The following is a 17,786-nucleotide window of genomic DNA, read 5'->3' as shown; positions in this document are numbered from 1 at the left end:
TCTGGTGCGGCCGCATCTGGAATATTGTGTGCAGTTTTGGTCGCCATACTATAGGAAGGATGTGGAGGCACTGGAACGGGTGCAGAGGAGGTTTACCAGGATGTTGCCTGGTATGGAAGGAAGATCGTATGAGGAAAGACTGAGACACTTGGGGCTGTTTTCATTAGAGAAAAGAAGGTTTAGGGGTGACTTGATTGAGGTGTACAAGATGATTAGGGGGTTAGATAGGGTTGACAGTGTGAACCTTTTCCCGCGTATGGAGTCGGGTATTACAAGGGGGCATAGCTTTAAATTAAGGGGGGGTAGATATAGGACTGAAGTTAGGGGTAGGTTCTTCACTCAGCGAGTCGTAAGTTCATGGAATGCCCTGCCAGTAGCAGTGGTGGACTCTCCCTCTTTATGGGCATTTAAGCGGGCATTGGATAGGTATATGGAGGATAGTGGGTTAGTATAGGTTAGGTGGGCTTGGATCGGCACAACATCGAGGGCCAAAGGGCCTGTACTGCGCTGTATTCTTCTATGTTCTATGTTCTATGTTCTAATTGTCTGAAAAGGCAGTCAGTAATCATAGAGTCCCAACAGTGTGGAAACAGGCCATTAAGCCCAACAAGTCCACACCAACCTCCGAACAGTTACTATTACTTTACATTACCCCTGACTAACGTACCTAACCAATCCATCCCTGAACACTATGGGTAATTTAGCATGGTCAATTCACCTAACCTGCATGTCTTTGGACTGTGGGAGGAAACCAGAGCACTTTGAGGAAACCTAAGCAAACACGGGGAGAATGTGCAAATTCCACCCGAGGCTGGAATCAAACTCAGGTCCCTGGCACTGTGACACAGCAGTGCCAACCACTGAGCCACTGTTGCATTTGTATTTGTATGGACTGAACATACTTGGGAAATTTTTCCCATTGTGGGTTAGATGTTCAGTGTTGTAGCTGTTGTAAATAGACATGGATGAGAAGCTAGAACATCCAATCAAATAGGAAACTAAAAGGGTGAAAAATCTAAATGAGCCCGAAACAATCATGAATCGAATCAGCAGCAAGGGTCAGAGATTGATTTGGGGCAGAAGAGATTTGGTTCAGTCTTACAAATGTTCAGCTGAAGGAAATTATGGCTAAATGTCATAAAACCAGTGTAGGGTCTGAAAGAACATGGAACATCAACCTCCAATCAAAATAAAACTGGGCTGCAAACCAGCACTCATGATATTTCCTCCTTAGGTAATGATAATACTGTCAAGATAACATTTGGGATCAGTACTTTCCTCCTAGTTGCTAAAAATCATATGGTGATCATATAGATATTAGCTAAATTATTGATCTGAATTAAGACTATAAGGCTGGTTTTCTTGTTAAGACAATGCTGTACCTAAGATTTGCAGTGCCTGTCCAATTTCCAGGATTTCTGAAATGCCCTGCATAAGCTCATTGAAATAGTCCATGGACACATTAGCCGAGATCGGTTGTAGGCAGGGCCTGGTCCACTAAGAAATTGGACTGGCCATGTTGCTGTACAAGGAGAAGATCCAAAACAAATTGACAATCTTGGAAGCTGCATGGAAATAAGAACGGAGACCTACCAGCAATGCTTAGATATGACCCCAAGACCCTACCTGCAAGCCTTTCCAGGAGATGGAAGAAGGTTTGGACTGTGCATACTGGAGACAAAGGCCAAACTCTTGAGCCCTCCCTCCAGGGATGTACCCTGGGGTAATATTAAAGAAACAGTGAGCCAGATCAATAACTTTCCACACCTTTTCTTTATCTTTGCTCCAGGGAAACACATAGCCTGTGCATAAGAGCAGCGTGAAATGCTTGGTCAACCTACTGTTCAAATTTAAGGTAATTTGTCTTTCTAGGGTTGTAAAAAGTAGAATGATCACTTTTTATGCTGAAAGGAGTGGTAGCCAGTGGCCCATTTGTGAGTTTGAGTGAGACACAGTGAACAATGAGCTGATCAGGATAACTTTGATATGATATGCTTCATCATCAAGCAAGAAATACTTTCCACTAAAAGGATATGCCTTGAGTTCATAAAAATGTTTTCCCTACTGCGCAGTTGAGCACCTTTGTGTATGAACATGCTGTTGCAATTCCAGGTACATAGGCTATACACCCCAATGATATGCTGACTAAATCAAAAATCAGGCCTCTGCAGTTTTCTGTAAGAGGCAGCGCCCAGATGGTTCGAAACCAGCCTACATATGGAAAGCCCAAATCAACATGTTTGCAATTTGATGTGATTCTCTGATTCGGCAGCTCTTGCTAAATAGTCTTGAATGCAAAACGCTAATAAGCAATTTATGATAATCAGTCAAGCTTGTACATGATTCACCTCTTTTACTCTTCTGTGGGATGTGGTTGTCATTGGCAAGATTGGTATTTATGGTTCATCCTTAGTTGCTCTTGAACTGAGTGGCCTGCTAGGCCATTTCAGATGGTTATATTGCGTGGATTCAAAGTCACGTGTATACCAGATCAGGTAAACATGATAGATTTTCGTCCCTAGAAGATAGTAGCAAACCCAGACAGGTGTTTACCAAAATCAACAGCAGTTACATGGTTACCACAAAGCTACCTCTTCATTCTAGACTTTCTGTCTAATAAATACAAATTTTTGCCCTAGTGGAATTTGAAGACATGTCCCAGAGATGTTGATTACTAGTCCAGTGACATCGCCAGTACACACAGCCTCCCCAAGTTGAAGTGACATATGTTCATACACAGCAACCCGTTCTCCTCAAACATAAGGAATATATTCAGGACTCGCACACTTTTTTGAATCCCTGAGATCTTGGAGAGCCTATAACTCATCATTGTCTTCTCAAAAAATAATTGATTTTACATGCCACTAAAAGCCCAGTCATGCCTCGTTCAATAATCTATCCTCTTTTAAAGTGTTTTAACACTGGCCAACTAAGGTTTTCATCAGTTTGGGGGTGATTTTTATCATTGCTAACTGGTGGGCCATCAATAATGCACTTTTTACAAATCTGTCAAATCACTGACAGCAAATCGCTGCCCATTTCAGAGAAGGCATGATTCGAAACATTGACAGTCTTGTTGTCATCCTTACATTATTTATAGCCAGGCCATTGTCAACAGGCCACCTCAGGACAACTAATTTTTGCGTGGTCAAATAATGGAAGAGTATCTTCTTTAAAAAAAATAGTGTGCACATTTTAGTCCACCCACGTCTTTATAATCCACAAGGATTATGCAATAAAATGGAAATATGAGATGAACAAATATTCAATATTTATTAACTTCCACCACTACCAACATTCTTCCCATGTGACCAGCTAAAACTGGATTAGACAATGAAAAATTGTAGCGGATTAACCTTTTTGTTTGCTTATTGTTGTAGAATGACAGGATGATGTATGGTTACTGATCCAATGGCATATTGCACAGAGGGAGGCAAATAACACAAGGGGGAATCCCATAATTTTATAAAGAGACATAAATAGTGTGAGGGCAGTAAAGGGATGAGTAGGGTTGATTAGGTGCCAGGGAGGGGATTTACATATGCAGACAGCAGACATGTCTGAAATAGTAAATGAACAGTTTGCACCTGTCTTTACCAAGGAAGCAGATGTTACCCAGGCCATGGTGGTAGAAAGGGAAACCCAAGTCACTAGAATGGTTCAGAATTGATAAGGAGGTGCTTAAAGTTGATAATCTGTGGGATCAGTTGAGATGCACCCAAGGATATTGCAGGAAAAGATAATGGCAATTGCATTTGCCTTCCAATCTTCCCTGAACATAAGAGGCGCCAGAAAACTATAGAATTGCAAACATTATGCCGCTGTTCAAAAAAATATTATAAGGATAAGGCCAGCAATTCCTGACCAGTCAGTTTAACATTAGCAGTGGGAAAATGTTCAGAAACAGTAATTGGGAAGACTTCATTGCTGCAAAGAGAAAGATGGGTTAATTAGAAAAGGCCAGCATGGAGTTTTTTTTTAAAAAAGGAAGATCACATTTAAATATTTGAGGAACTTATTTGAGGAGCTAACAGAAAGGTTAATGTGGTGGACATGAACTTTCGAAAGACAGCTGACACACTGCCTCATAAAAGATTTTCAGAAACATTATAACTTATGGTATAAAAGGGTCAAAGGCATTATGGATTTTAAAAAAACTGGCTGAGTGAGAGCAAACAGAGTAATGGTCAATGAATATTTTTCAGGCTGACTGAAGGTTTGTAGTGAAGTTCCCCAGGGGTCAGTATTGGGTAATGGGCTTTTCCTGAGATATGTTAATAATCTAGATCTTGGAATGCAGGGGCGATTTCAAAGTTTATCAATGATAAAAAGAACATGGAAGCATTGTAAACTATGAGGAGGATAGTATAAAACTTCAAATGGACATTGATATCTTAGATTTGTCAAATAGGTGGCTGATGAAGTTCAATTAGTGGAATATGAACTGATATATTTTGATAGAATTAATATGGACAGACAGTATAAAATAAAAGGGACGACTCTGAAGGATGTGCTGGAGCAGAGAACTGCTTTGATATGTGCACAAATCATTAAAGGTGGCAAGACAGATGGAGAAAGCAGTTAGTAAATATGTAACATTCAAAGACTTTATTAATACAGGCCTAAAGTACAGGAGCTAATGCTATATAAGACACAAAGTTAGATCTCAGCTGGAGTATTGTGCATATGTCTGGGTGGCACAGTTCAGGAAGGATGTGAACCCATTGGGGAGAATGCAGAAGAGGTTTTTGAGAATTGTTCCAGGAATAAGAAATTTCAGTTTCGAAGATAGGTTAGATAAGTTAGGACTGTTTTCTTTAGAGAGGAGTAGACTAAAGGGAGATTTAATTGTAATCTTCAAAATTATCAGAGGTCTGGCCAGTGTAGTTCAGCAAGTGTTCCTGCCAGTGAGAGAATCAAGAGTGAGCAGGTACAAATTTAAAATAATTTTCTGTTGAAGTAAATATGATGTGAAGTAAATGTTTTCATACAGTGAGTGATTTGATTCACTGCCTTAGAGTGTGGTGGAGGCAAGCTCAATTGAGGCGATGAAGAGGGCATTTGATGATTGTTTAAATAGAAATAATTTGCAGGGTGATAGGGAAGGGGGAGAATGACGTTATGTCATGATGCTTATTGAGAGAGCTGGTGCAAACAGGGTGGGCTGAGTGGCCTTCTTCCAGACCATAACAATCATGTGATTGTGTGGGTCAGGGAAAGCCATATAGTCCTTGACTGGAGTATGACAGAGAAAGTGTGAGTAAATTGGGTATTTGAGTCGGTGGAAACTTGGAACGGGGGGATAAAGTTACATTAATTAAGGTTTACTGCAATAAATAAAGTCTCCAGAGCAAGTGGAGAGAGGGAGAGGAAATAAGGCCCAGATCAAGAGGCCTATCTGCACTGAAACCAAATGCAGCCCAGCATCATGAGTTCAGAGAAAGCAGCTGATTTATGGGTTTGGCCAGTATTTCTCAACTTAGAGTCACAGAGATATACAGCATGGAAATAGACCCTTCAGACCAACCCATCCATGCCAACCAGGTATCTCAACCTAATCTAGTCCCACCTGGCAGCACCCAGCCCAAATCTCTTCAAACCCTTCCTATTCATATACCCATCCAAATGCCTCTTAAATGTTGCAATTGTACCAGCCTCCACCACTTCCTCTGGCAGCACATTCCATACACGTACCACCCTCTGCGTGAAAAAGTTGCCCCTTAGATGTCTTTTATATCTTTCCCCTCTCACCCTAAACTTATACGCTCTAGTTCTGGACTCCTCCACCCCAGGGAAAAGACTTTGTCTATTTATTCTATCCATGCCCCTCATGATTTTATAAACCTCTCTAAGGTCACCTCTCAACCTCTGACGCTCCAGGGAAAACAGCCCCAGCCTATTCAACCTTTCAACCTCTCCCTGTAGCTCAGATCCTCCAACCCTGGCAACATCTTTGTAAATCTTTTTTGAACCTTTTCAAGTTTCACAACATCCTTCCGATAGGAAGGAGAGCAGAATTGCACACAATATTCCAAAAGTGGCCTAACCAATGTCCTGTACAGCTGTAACATGATCTCCAACTCCTGTATTCAATACTCTGATCAATAAAGGAAAGCATACTAAATGCCTTCTTCACTATCCTCTCTACCTGCGATTCCACTTTCAAGGAGCTATGAACCTGCGCTCCAAGGTCTCTTTGTTCAGCAACACTCCCTAGGATCATACCATTAAGTGTATAAGTCCTGCTCTGATTTGCTTTCCCAAAATGCAGCACCTCGCATTTATCTAATTTAAATTCCATTTGCCACTCCTCAACCCATTGGCCCATCTGATCAAGATCCCATTGTAATCTGAGGTAACCTTCTTTGCCATCCACTACACCTCCAATTTTGGTGTCATCTGCAAACTTACTAACTATATCTCTTAAGTTCATATCCAAATCATTTATATAAATGACAAAAAGTAGTGGAGCCAGCACCGATCCTTGTGGCACTCCACTGGTCACAGGCCTTCAGTCTGATAAGCAACCCTCCACCACCACCCACTGTCTTCTACCTTTGAGCCAGATCTGTATCCAAATGGCTAATTCTCCCTGTATTCCATGAGATCTAACCTTGCTAACCAGTCTCCCATGGGGAACCTTGTCAAATGCCTTACTGAAGTCCATATAGATCACTTCTACCACTCTGCCCTCATCAATCCTCTTTGTTACTTCTGCATAAAACTCAATCAAATTTATGAGATAAGATATCCCATGCACAAAGCCATGTTGACTATCCCTAATCATTCCTTGCCTTTCAAAATACATGTACATTTTGTTCATCAGGATTCCCTCCAACAACTTGCCCATCACTGACGTTAGACTCACCAGTCTATAGTTCCTTGGCTTGTCCTTACCACCTTTCTTAAACAATGGCACCACGTTAGCCAACCTCCTGTCTTCTGGCACCTCACCTGTGACTATCGATGATGCAAATATCTTAGTAAGAGGCCCAGCAATCACTTCCCTAGATTCCCATAGAGTTCTGGGGTACACCTGAACAGGTCCTGGGGATCTATTCCCCTTTATGCTTTTCAAGACATCCAGCACTTCCTCCTCTGTAATGAGGACATTTTTCAAGATGTCACCATCTACTTGCCTACAGTCTATATGTTCCATGTCCTTTTCCACAGTAAATACTGATGCAAAATACCCGTTTAGAATCTCCCCCATCTCCTGCAGCTGCACACAAAGGCCATCTTGCTGAACCTGGAGGGGCCCTATTTTCTCCCTAATTACTCTTTTGTCACTAATGTATTTGTGAAAACCCTTTGGATGCTCATTAGCTCTATTTGCCAAAGCTATCTAATGTCCCCTTTTTGCCCTCCTGATTTCCCTCTTAAGTATACTCCTACATCCTTTATACTCTTCTAAGGATTCTCTCAATCTATCCTGTCTATACCTGACATATGCTTCCTTCTCTTTCTTAACCAAAACCTCAATTTCATTAGCCATCCAGCATTCCCGATACCTACCAGCCTTTCCTTTCACCCTGACAGGAACATACTGTCTCTGGGCTCTCGTTATCTTATTTCTGAAGGCTTCCCATTTATCAGCCATCCCTTTACCTGTGAACATCTGCCCCAATCAGCTTTTGAAAAGTGAAAGTTTTTTAATTAATTTGTGTTTAAATCTGTTTACCTTTTTCTCTGTTTCTGAGAAATATCTTAAGTTTTCCTAATTTCATATTTGTTCTAAGGATCTCATTATGATGTAGTTGCCAATACAGAAACATGGCTGTGTGGTGACCAGGACTGGGAACAGAATATCGAAGGATATTCCTCGCTTAGGAAGGACAGGAAAGGAGGGAAAGGAGGTGGAGTTTCACTGATAATATGAGAAGAGATTAGTGCAGTGTTAAGGGAGGACCTCAAGTCAGAAGAACAAAGTGTGAAATCTGTTTGGTGGAGCAAAGCAATAACAAAAGGAGAAGACATTGTAGTGGTACTGTGGTTTTAACACAGCAACATCCTTTCCTCATGATTCCTCTTTGCCTTCCTTCTTCCAGCCTTAGCCTCTCTCCTGCATTTCCCAAATGCTCCCCCAATTCTGACATTCTCCACTTGGCCTGCCTAATTTCCAATGACTAGACCCAGCATAGCCCTCTGCATTGCAATACGGGAAATATACTGTTCCAGGAAGTTTTCCTGCACAATGCAGGAATCTCTCTCTTTCCATGCCCCATCCTCAACCTTTTTCCCAGTCTGCCCCAGGATAATTGAAAGCACTAACTATCACAATCCTATTCATCCTGTAGATTTCCATAATCTGTCTACAAATGCGATCTTCTACTTCCTCCCTACTAGTTGGAGGTGTACAATAAATACCCAACAAGGTCACCCCACCCTTCCTGTTTCTCACCTCCAACCATATAGATTCTAATTCAGGAACTGCACCTCATCCAAGCGCAATGAAACTATCTTTGACCATGACTGGAACATCTCCTCCCATTTTACCCACCCAGTTTCTCTGAAAAGCCTGATAACCTGGGATGTTAAGTATCCAATCCTGACCAGGCTTCAACCATGTTTCTGTCAGAGCTACTGTGTAATTTCCTGCTAGATTAATTTCTACTTCTAATTCCCCAATTTTTTAAATGATATTCCATGCATTAACATACATATAATTTAACCCTGTCCTTATTTCCTTCTTAACCATTGGAAGGCAATCATTTTGTTTCTTACTGTCAACACTCAATCCTTCCCTCATTTCTTTTTCCCCATTCCCTTGTTCTCGATTTTGTCTTCTTTGGTACTTCCAAAACTCAACACATTAGTCAAGCCAATCTGCAGTCTTACAAGTTTAAATCTACCTCCACTACACTATTTACTCTCTCAGTAAGAAGATTAATTCCATTTTCTGCTCAGGTAAAGCCCATCTCTTCTGAACAGCTTTTTCCTTTCCTAGAAGTGATCCCAATGTTCCAAATATCTAAATCCCTCCCTTGTCCACCATCCTGGAAGACACACGTTTATCTTCCTGATTGCCTAAATGGTAAAAATTATGGCATTTCTGAGAATACCTGGAGGTCCTGCATTTCAATCTACTTATTATTATTTTTTGTTTGAAATATATTTTTATTGAAAAAATAGATTTTTAAATATTACAACTCGTATAAAACAATACAATTCAAAAGAGTACACAAAACCAAATATTAAAAAAACCCCAACCCACTCTCATGTACAAATGTATAAACATATATAGAAAAATACAGGATTTTAAAAAAATCCAAACTGGCTATTTAACTAAATAAATAAATAACCAACAACAAACTAATAAATAGTAATAACTCAGCCCAGTCAAACAAAACGCTCATACGTTCACAGTTCCTCCTCCCTGGATATTGGACTCGTAAAACCCAATTGTTTCAGCTATATAAAAGCCCTTGTTAGTGTGGCAGATAAATCTGTGCCCAGGTATTCCAAAAAGGGCTGCCATGTCTTGTAAAAATTCTCAGTTTTGTGGATTACCATATTTGTGAGAAAATCCAGGGGAATATGCTCCATAACAATCTTCCCCCAACCCAATAGGGGAGAATATTGAATATGAGAATATTGAAAAGTTTTTTTCTTATGCACGTCTGCAGGAAATACAGTGGGCAGGCCCAAAAGGAGAGAGATAGGGTCCTTCTCCACCCTTACACCTAAAATCCTCTCCATTGCACCCACCACAGTACTCCAATATGTTTGAAGCCTATTGCAAAACCAAAGACAATAGGTAAGAGTGCCCGTGCAGACCTTGCACTTGGGACATGCTGATTTAAATTTTGACAAACAGTCCAGAGCCAAGTGGATCCTGTGGAGAATCTTCAACTGTAAAGCATGGGTCCTATTGCAAATTGATATCTTCCTTGCATTCTCCTAAATATCCTCCCATGCCTCTGAGGAAACTTCAACACCCAGCTCTCTTTCCCATATTCTGCAAAGTCGATCAAAATCATCTAAGGGGGCACCCCCCAATTGATGATATAAAGTACTAACAGAAAGTGTACTCTTAGCACCTAGCATCCCTCCTCTCTATATCAGAGTTGCAGGGATCAGTCAAAAGTGTGGTCTTTTTTTGAATAAAATCCCTAACTTGAAAAAAACAAAAGAGGTCTCTGTTAGATAACTTGTACTTCCATACTAATGATCGAAGGACATCATTATGTCATCCTCAAAAAAATCGCCTTCCCTCTGCTGAATTGCCCTCCATGCTTTAACAGTATTGATGATGATTGGGTTATGGCAATATTTCCTAACTGTCCTCATTTTGTCCAAAAACCGCAAACTGGTAAGGGGGCACCTTGCCTGGGAGGCTTTGATATCTAGCCATATTGAAAGAGTATTTCCACAGACCCAATCACTCACGTAGGACAAAAGTGAGCTTAATTGGTAACTTTTAATGTCTGGAAGGTCTACTCCCCCCAATCTGTGAGGCAGTTGCAGTTTGGCTGATTTAATGAGGGCCTGCTTACAATGCCAAATAAAGGAGCTGAACCAGCCGTTCAGCCTCCTGATTGTTTGCTTATTGAAAATCAGGGGGAGCATATAGGGTATAGCAAATGAGGGAGAATATTCATCTTAATAAGCACTATCTGACCGAACCACAAGACTGGAAGTGCCTCCCATCTTTGAAGATCTTGTTTAATTTTTCCAAATAATTGGATAAAATTGGCTTTGAACAGCCAATCCAGAACTGGAGTAATGACTATGCCCAAATACAGATAGCACCCCCACCTCCCCGTGACCAACTAAATGGGAATCTATAGTTGCCTTCAAGAGCTAGCTCCTTCATAAGACCACCCACAGGCATAGCTTCTAATTTCGCAAAATTAATCTTGTACCCCGAAAAAGCGCCAAATGCGCGAATGCATTATATCAGGCGAGGCACCGAAACTGCTGGATTTGTCAAAAAAATTAGGACATCATCTGCATACAACAAAATCTTCTGTAATTTTGACCCCACTTCTGGAGCTAGTATATTGGGATCCCCACGAGTGGCCTTCATCAATGGTTCAATCGCCAACATAAAAAGTAATGGTGAAACGGGACAGCCCTGCCGGATGCCCCTAAAAATATTAAAATTGCTTGATTGTACTCCGTTGGTGATGACCGCTGCAGGAGGGCCACTGTAGAGAACTTTTACCCATCTTATGAAGACTTTGCCTAAACCAAACTGCTCTAGTGTGTAGAAAAGGTACGGCCACTCAACTCGGTCAAATGCCTTCTCTGCATTTAGAGAAATCACCAATCCCTGTATTGACTGCTGTTGGCCACGCTTGAATTACATTAAGGAGCCTCCTAACATCATTGGAGGATCTGTGACCCTTTATGAAGACGGCCTGATCCTTTCTAATAATAGAAGGTAACACAGTCTCCAGCCTTAAAGCGAAAGTCTTAGAGAGGATTTTAAAGTCCACATTTAAGAGTAAGATGGGCCTGTACAAAACACAGTCTTCCAGATGCTTCCCTTTTTTAATGATAAGTGAAATATTGGCCTCTCTGAGATGGTGGGAGACAATCATGACTGTATGAACCATTAAACATATTAAGCATCGAGCCTGACAGTATATTTATAAATGCCTTATAGAATTCACTTGGAAGTCCGTCAGGACTGGTCAGCTGTCCACTGTGAAGCTGGGCAAAAGTGAGGACTGCAGATACTGGCAACCAGAGTTTAGATCAGAGTAATGCTGGAAAAGCACAGCAGGTCAGGCAGCATCCAAGGAGCAGGAAAATCAACATTTCGGGCAAAAGCTCTTTATCAGGAATAGAGGCAGGAAGAGAGATAAATGGGGGGGTGGAGGGGTGTGGTGGTGGTGGTGGTGGCTGGGGAGAAGGCAGCAAAGAGCACAACAGGTGAATGGGGGTGGGGATGGTGGTGATAGGTCAGAGGAGAGGGTGGAGGAAAGGATAGACGGGGAAGGAGATTGGCAGGTAGGACCGTTCAGGAGGACAGTGCTGAGCTGGAAGGTTGGAACTGGAGTAAGGTGGGGAGGGGAAATGAGGAAACAGGTGAAGTCCACATTGATGCTCTCGGGTTGAAGTTTTCCGAGGCGGAAGATGAGGCGTTCTCCCTCCAGGCATCGGGTGGTGAGGGAGTGGCGGTGGAGGAGGCCCAGGACCTGCATGTCCTCGGCAGAGTGGGAGGGGGAATTGAAATGTTGGGCCACAGGGCGGTGTGGTTGATTGGTGCGAGTGTCCCAGAGATGTTCCCTAAAGCGCTCTGCGAGGAAGCGTCCGGTCTCCCCAATATAGAGGAGACCGCATCAGGAGCAACGGATATAATAAATGACATTGGTGGATGTGCCGGTGAAACTTTGATGGATGTGGAAGGCTCCTTTGGGGCCTTGGATGGAGGTGAGGGGGGAGGTGTGGGCGCAGGTTTTGCAATTCCTGCGGTGGTAAGGGAGGGTGCCAAGACGGGAGGGTGGGTTGTTGGGGGGTAGTCAACAGGTAGTCACGGAGGGAACGGTCTTTGTGGAAAGTGGAAAGGGGTGGAGAGGGAAATATATCTCTGGTGGTGGGGTCCGTTTGGAGGTGGTGGAAATGTTGGCGGATGTTGCAGTTAATGAGAAGGTTGGTAGGTGGAAAGTGAGGACTAGGGTGGTTCTGTCCTTGTTACGGTTGGAGGTGTGGGGTCTGAGGGCGGAGGTGCAGGATGTGGATGAGATGTGTTGGAGGGCATCTTTAATCATGTGGGAAGGGAAATTGCGATCTCTAAAGAAGGAGACCATCTGGTGTGTTCTGTGGTGGAACTGGTCCTCCTGGGAGCAGATACAGCGGAGATGGAGGATTTGGGAATACGGGATGGCATTTAGGTCCAGGAAGGGGAGGGAGGTGTCAGAGATGGTCCAGGTGAATTTAGGTCAGGGTGGAATGTGTTGGTGAAGTTAATGAACTGCTCAATCTCCTCGCGGGAGCACGAGGTGGCACTGAAGCAGTCATCAATGTAACGGAGGAAGAGGTGGGGAGTGGTGCCGATGTAACGGAGGAAGATGGACTGTTCTACGTAGCCGACAAAGAGGTAGGAATAGCTGGGGCCCATATGGGTGCCCATGGTTACCCATTTGGTCTCGAGGAAGTGGGAGGATTTGAAGGAGAAATTGTTAAGGGTGAGGACCAATGCAGCCACTCTGAAGCTGCCTCACAGCTTCCTGCACTTCTTGCTCTGATAACGGAGCAATGAGAAAGGACTGTTGTTTGGGAGTCACACCCGGGAGCTTCAGATCCCTAAAAAGGGAGTCCATTTTGGCCTGCCTCTCCTCACAATCCTCGGATTGGTATAACTTCGAGTAAAATCTCTGAAACGCCACATTAATCTTTTTAGAATCACATTTTAGTTTCCCAGACCCTTCCCTAATCGCCATAATGGCTTGTGGGGCACTCCTCTTTCGGGCAAGATACACTAAGTATTTGCCTGACTTGTCACCATGCTCATATAACCTTTGCTTTGCAAAAGCCAGCTCCTTCTTTGCCATCTGCATGAGCATGGAATTTGATGCAGACCGCAGAACCATATCCTCTGTAGTTTGACCAACGAGGGTCTGTCAAAGTAGACCTTCTCGGCTGCCTTCAACCGTGCTTCAAGGAGTTGTTGCAGCTCATCCTTCTATCACTTCCTACTGGTGGAATATGAAATAACTAACCACCTAGCATAGGCCTTGGCAGTTTCCCAGAGAACGGATGAGCTATCAACCGAGCCTATGTTGACGCCTAGGAACACCCAAAATTCCCTAGAGAAATACTCAACAAACTTATTATCCTTGAGGATAAAGGGATCCATTCACAAATGCCATGAACCCCCTGTAACGTCCTTAATCTTAATCATAAGGTACACTGGAGCATGATCAGAGATGGTAATATTACCAATCGTACAGGATGCCACCAATCCAGAGTTACTGCAGGGGTCAGAAAAAAATCAATCCTGGGGTGACATCTGTGCGGATTGGAGAAAAACGTAAAATCCCTACCTGTAGGGTGGAGACGCCTCCAGACATCCACCAGCCCTAACTCCCCACACAGATCCATTAACTGTTTAGTTTGTACAGAGGGTATTGAGGGACCTTTGGGCAACCTGTCTACTGTGGGGTCCATGAGGCAGTTAAAATCTCCCCTATAATGATGTGTTGGGACTCGAGACTTATCAGTCTAGAAACTTCATCGACCAAAAATTTAAGGGCATGAGCTGGAGGGCAATAAACATTTAAAGCACCATATTCTTCCCCATTTATCAAGGCTTTATGAATTACAAACCTCCTGTGTGTGTCTCCAACAACTTAAATGGGAGATTCTTCCTCACCAATATAGCCACTCCCCTACTTCTGGTATTAAATAATGAAAAATAAACTCGATCAAAATAATGTAACTTCAGATGCTCCTTGTCATCCAAATGTGTCTCCTGTAACAAAGTAATATCCACCTTCTCCTTTCTCAGACTCAAGGGTACCTTCTTCCTCTTAATTGGTGAGTGACTTCCTTTGATTTTCCAGGTACACCATTTAATCAAGTCATTAACCATAATCTTCTGCAATAACATTTAAATTCCAGAGAGGAGGACCCCAGACCACAAACTGCTGAGCCTTAGTGTCAAATGATCCACCAAATATAGAAACTACATAAACAAAAACCATTACATTTAATGAACCTACAAAACTATTGAGAATTAAAAACAACGAAAAACAAAAAACAAACCAACATATAAAGTGCCAACAGCGCTGAGTAAGGGAATTCACCCCCTGTCCAGAGGGGGCAACTACCCATTCCAAACTACCCATAAGTAGGCATCTAACCATCCCAACCACCTTCACTTCTCCCAGCGAGAGCTGCACCGCAAACACAAGCAGAAAAGAATAACAGCCCATAGAATACCAATGAATAAAAACATACCATTTTCAAAAAAAGGGGAATAAATACACCACCCATGCTTTGGTATATCCCAACTTAGAAATCGAAAATGTAATCTCATCTGCCGCCAAACATAGTTTAAACCAAATTATTATCAATAGAGGAAAAAAAAGAAAGATAAAGCTCCAACAGGACTTGCTCCATTTCTTTTACAGAATGATAAACACATGCCCAAACAACACTATTTATGCATACTAAAATTGTTCAAATTAGGTTAGTTTATCCACAAAGTCTCATGCCTTCTCTGATGTGTCAAAGAGATGTATTTAAGCTAACCCGAAGCACCACCAGATACCTCAGGGAGTACTGAATCCCAAGCGCCCTCGCCTTCTCTTGACACCGTCGTAAGATTTTTGTTTATGGTTCACCGCCCCTGAGAAATCCTGAGAGAACATGATCTTAGAGCCCTCGTAAATTAGGGCCTTCTAATCCTTCCCCTGGACTCTGGAAGCCTCCACGACTCTCTCCTTATCCCGGTAATGATGGAACCGGACCAGGAGAGGACAAGGATGTTGACCCAGACCCAATCTCCGTGCTGCGACCTGGTGAGACCTCTCTATCTTCAGTCCTCTCATGCCAGCCTCCAAGTCAAGGAATTTTGGCAGCCAGTCCTCAACAAATTCCGCAGGCCACTCACCTTCCTTACCCTCAGGCAGACTGCTGATCCAAATGTTTCTTCTCCTGCCTCTGTTCACAAAATCATCTACTTGGTCATGCAAATTACGGACTTGCATCTCCAGGGCTTGGATCCTATCCTTGAATGAACTGGCAACAGCTTCCACCACTGTGACCCTGTGCTCCACCTCATCCGTCCTCTTCTCCAGGTCTCCCAGCTGCTGCTCATATTTCTGCAGCATGAGAGAGACTGGAGCCAGCTTCTCTTCAATCTGTTTCCCCAGCATCTCGCGAGATTTCGAGAGCTGGTTCACCAGGTCCTGGAGAGTAATCAGCTCTGAGGCTGCTGCAGGCTGAACTGCAGGGCTGGCCTCGGATGCTCCTCCTCCCTTTTTAGGCATCTCTGGATAGCTGGAAACACAGGCAAGGTAATTTTCAGAAGTTTCTTGGGACTCCATGACCTTTCCTGAATCCCAAGATATCGTGATGGCCTGGGTTGGGCAGGTTAAAGGTTTGTCCTGCTTGTGCTGCGATGCGGAGTTCTGCTGTGCGATCTTCTCAAATTGTTGCGATCTTCTCAGATTGTTGCCATCTTGGATCCCCTCCTCCTTCCTAATTTCTTAAAATTATCCTGTATGATCTCTGAAGTGGTCCCCCCCCATCTTGTTGGTTCCCACATGAACCACAACCACTGCGTGTTCTCCCTCCCTTTCCAGAAGTTTATACAGCCATTCCATTATGTCCCAGACCCTTGCATCTGGGAGGCAACAGACCACACAAGACTCATGACCTCGGCTGTAAATCCGACTATCTAACTCTCGGAATATTGAGCCACCCACTACTACTACCTTCTAATCTGCCTCCCGGCCTGTCTCTTTTCCAAGAGTTGCCTCGGGCAACATGATACTGTGAACCCACTATCAACTCGGTTGTATTGGTGACTAAATAGGCATTTCATATCTGTTATACAGCTCCAAGGAGTCCTCCGCCTCTTCAACCTGCCATCTCATTTCCTTTGCCATTCAGCGAAGGGGCACCCACTCACAGCCATCTCCACCGTCCTCGTTGTCTGCTTATTCCAGTGTGAAGTGATCACTGTCTGTTATGATTGTTCCTGAAACTTCTCTGCATCGTGTACAGTGTGCATTGAGAGACACTGCTCCAAATCAGCTTCATGGTGTTCAAGGAGTGCTACCCTCTGGTACTTCATGCCAATGTGACTGTCCTGGATATCTTGTAGGTCCCAAACCTCTCATATTGTACATGCATGCATAACACAAGCTTTCCCAGAGTCCTTGTCATCTTTACTGGTCAAGATGATGCACACCTGCTGAGGCAGTGCTGTTTCTAAGCCACTGACAAATGTGTGTATTATCAATGTGCAGAAATCCGGCAAGGCTCTTTAGATAGCACTTTCCACGCTTGTGTCCTTTACCATCTAGAGAGACCCAAACAATATTGTGGATCTACCTATACCAAATGGACTGCAGCCAAGTAATTTGTAAGTCTCAATGAGATTACCTCGCATTGTTTGAAACTTTAGAGAACACAGGTTGAGTTTGCACAATACCTCTTCATAGGATGGCCCTGCCTTCCCGGCAACAAATCTGGTGAGCCTTTATTGTGTCCCTGCGTTGGAAATAGCAGCTTTTCTGAGGTAATGAGACCAAAACTGTACAAGATACTCCATTTACTTGAACCAATTCAAGTTCAATCTTGAACTGCAGCAGTTCAGGACATAGATCAAGGGCAATGCGCAGCAATAAATGTTAGCTCACATCCTGCCAGCACCACCCACATCCCACAAATAAAACAACAACATTGCTCAATTGCTGCTCATCCCATGAAAGCAAGCTATTTGATGTACTCAGTGGTCTCGTAATGACTGAATCACAAAAACAGCTTTTGGCCAATTTGGATGTTTACTGCTTGGTTCTGTTCAAGTATATGTAGCACTGAAAAAAATAAATAACACACCACATAAGTGCATTATGCATACCTGGTGTGCTCACAGTTAACCTGGTTTTAAATTCAAAGTTATATTTATAACTCACCACTTATGTGAAGTTATGTGGGGAGTTATAAATATAACTTTGAATTTAAAACCAGGTTAGCTGTGAGCACACCAGGTATGCATGAATTATATCATTTCTATCATTCCTGAATCATTTCCTTTTACAAAATTTCTATTATTTTTAGTGATTTATTTTATTGATGCCCTTCACTATTTGGAAGAAATGGCC

At 42.9% G+C, this 17,786-nt stretch overlaps 1 long non-coding RNA gene across 1 annotated transcript in view; it reads right to left on the bottom strand.

Moving 5' to 3' along the window:
• LOC148149992 (uncharacterized) overlaps positions 1 to 17,214 on the bottom strand; it is a 36,553-nt gene extending 19,339 nt beyond the window's left edge. Inside the window, exon 1 of the long non-coding RNA XR_015757127.1 lies at positions 17,114 to 17,214. This is a non-coding gene — a long non-coding RNA (uncharacterized LOC148149992). The remainder of the gene's footprint in view (positions 1 to 17,113) is intronic.
• Between the last annotated feature and the right edge of the window lie 572 nt (positions 17,215 to 17,786).

Source organism: Chiloscyllium plagiosum, unplaced genomic scaffold (genome assembly GCF_037043375.1).
Source record: "Chiloscyllium plagiosum isolate Xiang-an unplaced genomic scaffold, Cpla_swu_hap1 HiC_scaffold_5, whole genome shotgun sequence".
NCBI classification, from domain to species: domain Eukaryota; kingdom Metazoa; phylum Chordata; class Chondrichthyes; order Orectolobiformes; family Hemiscylliidae; genus Chiloscyllium; species Chiloscyllium plagiosum.
This window is presented reverse-complemented; position numbering and strand designations above follow the sequence as displayed.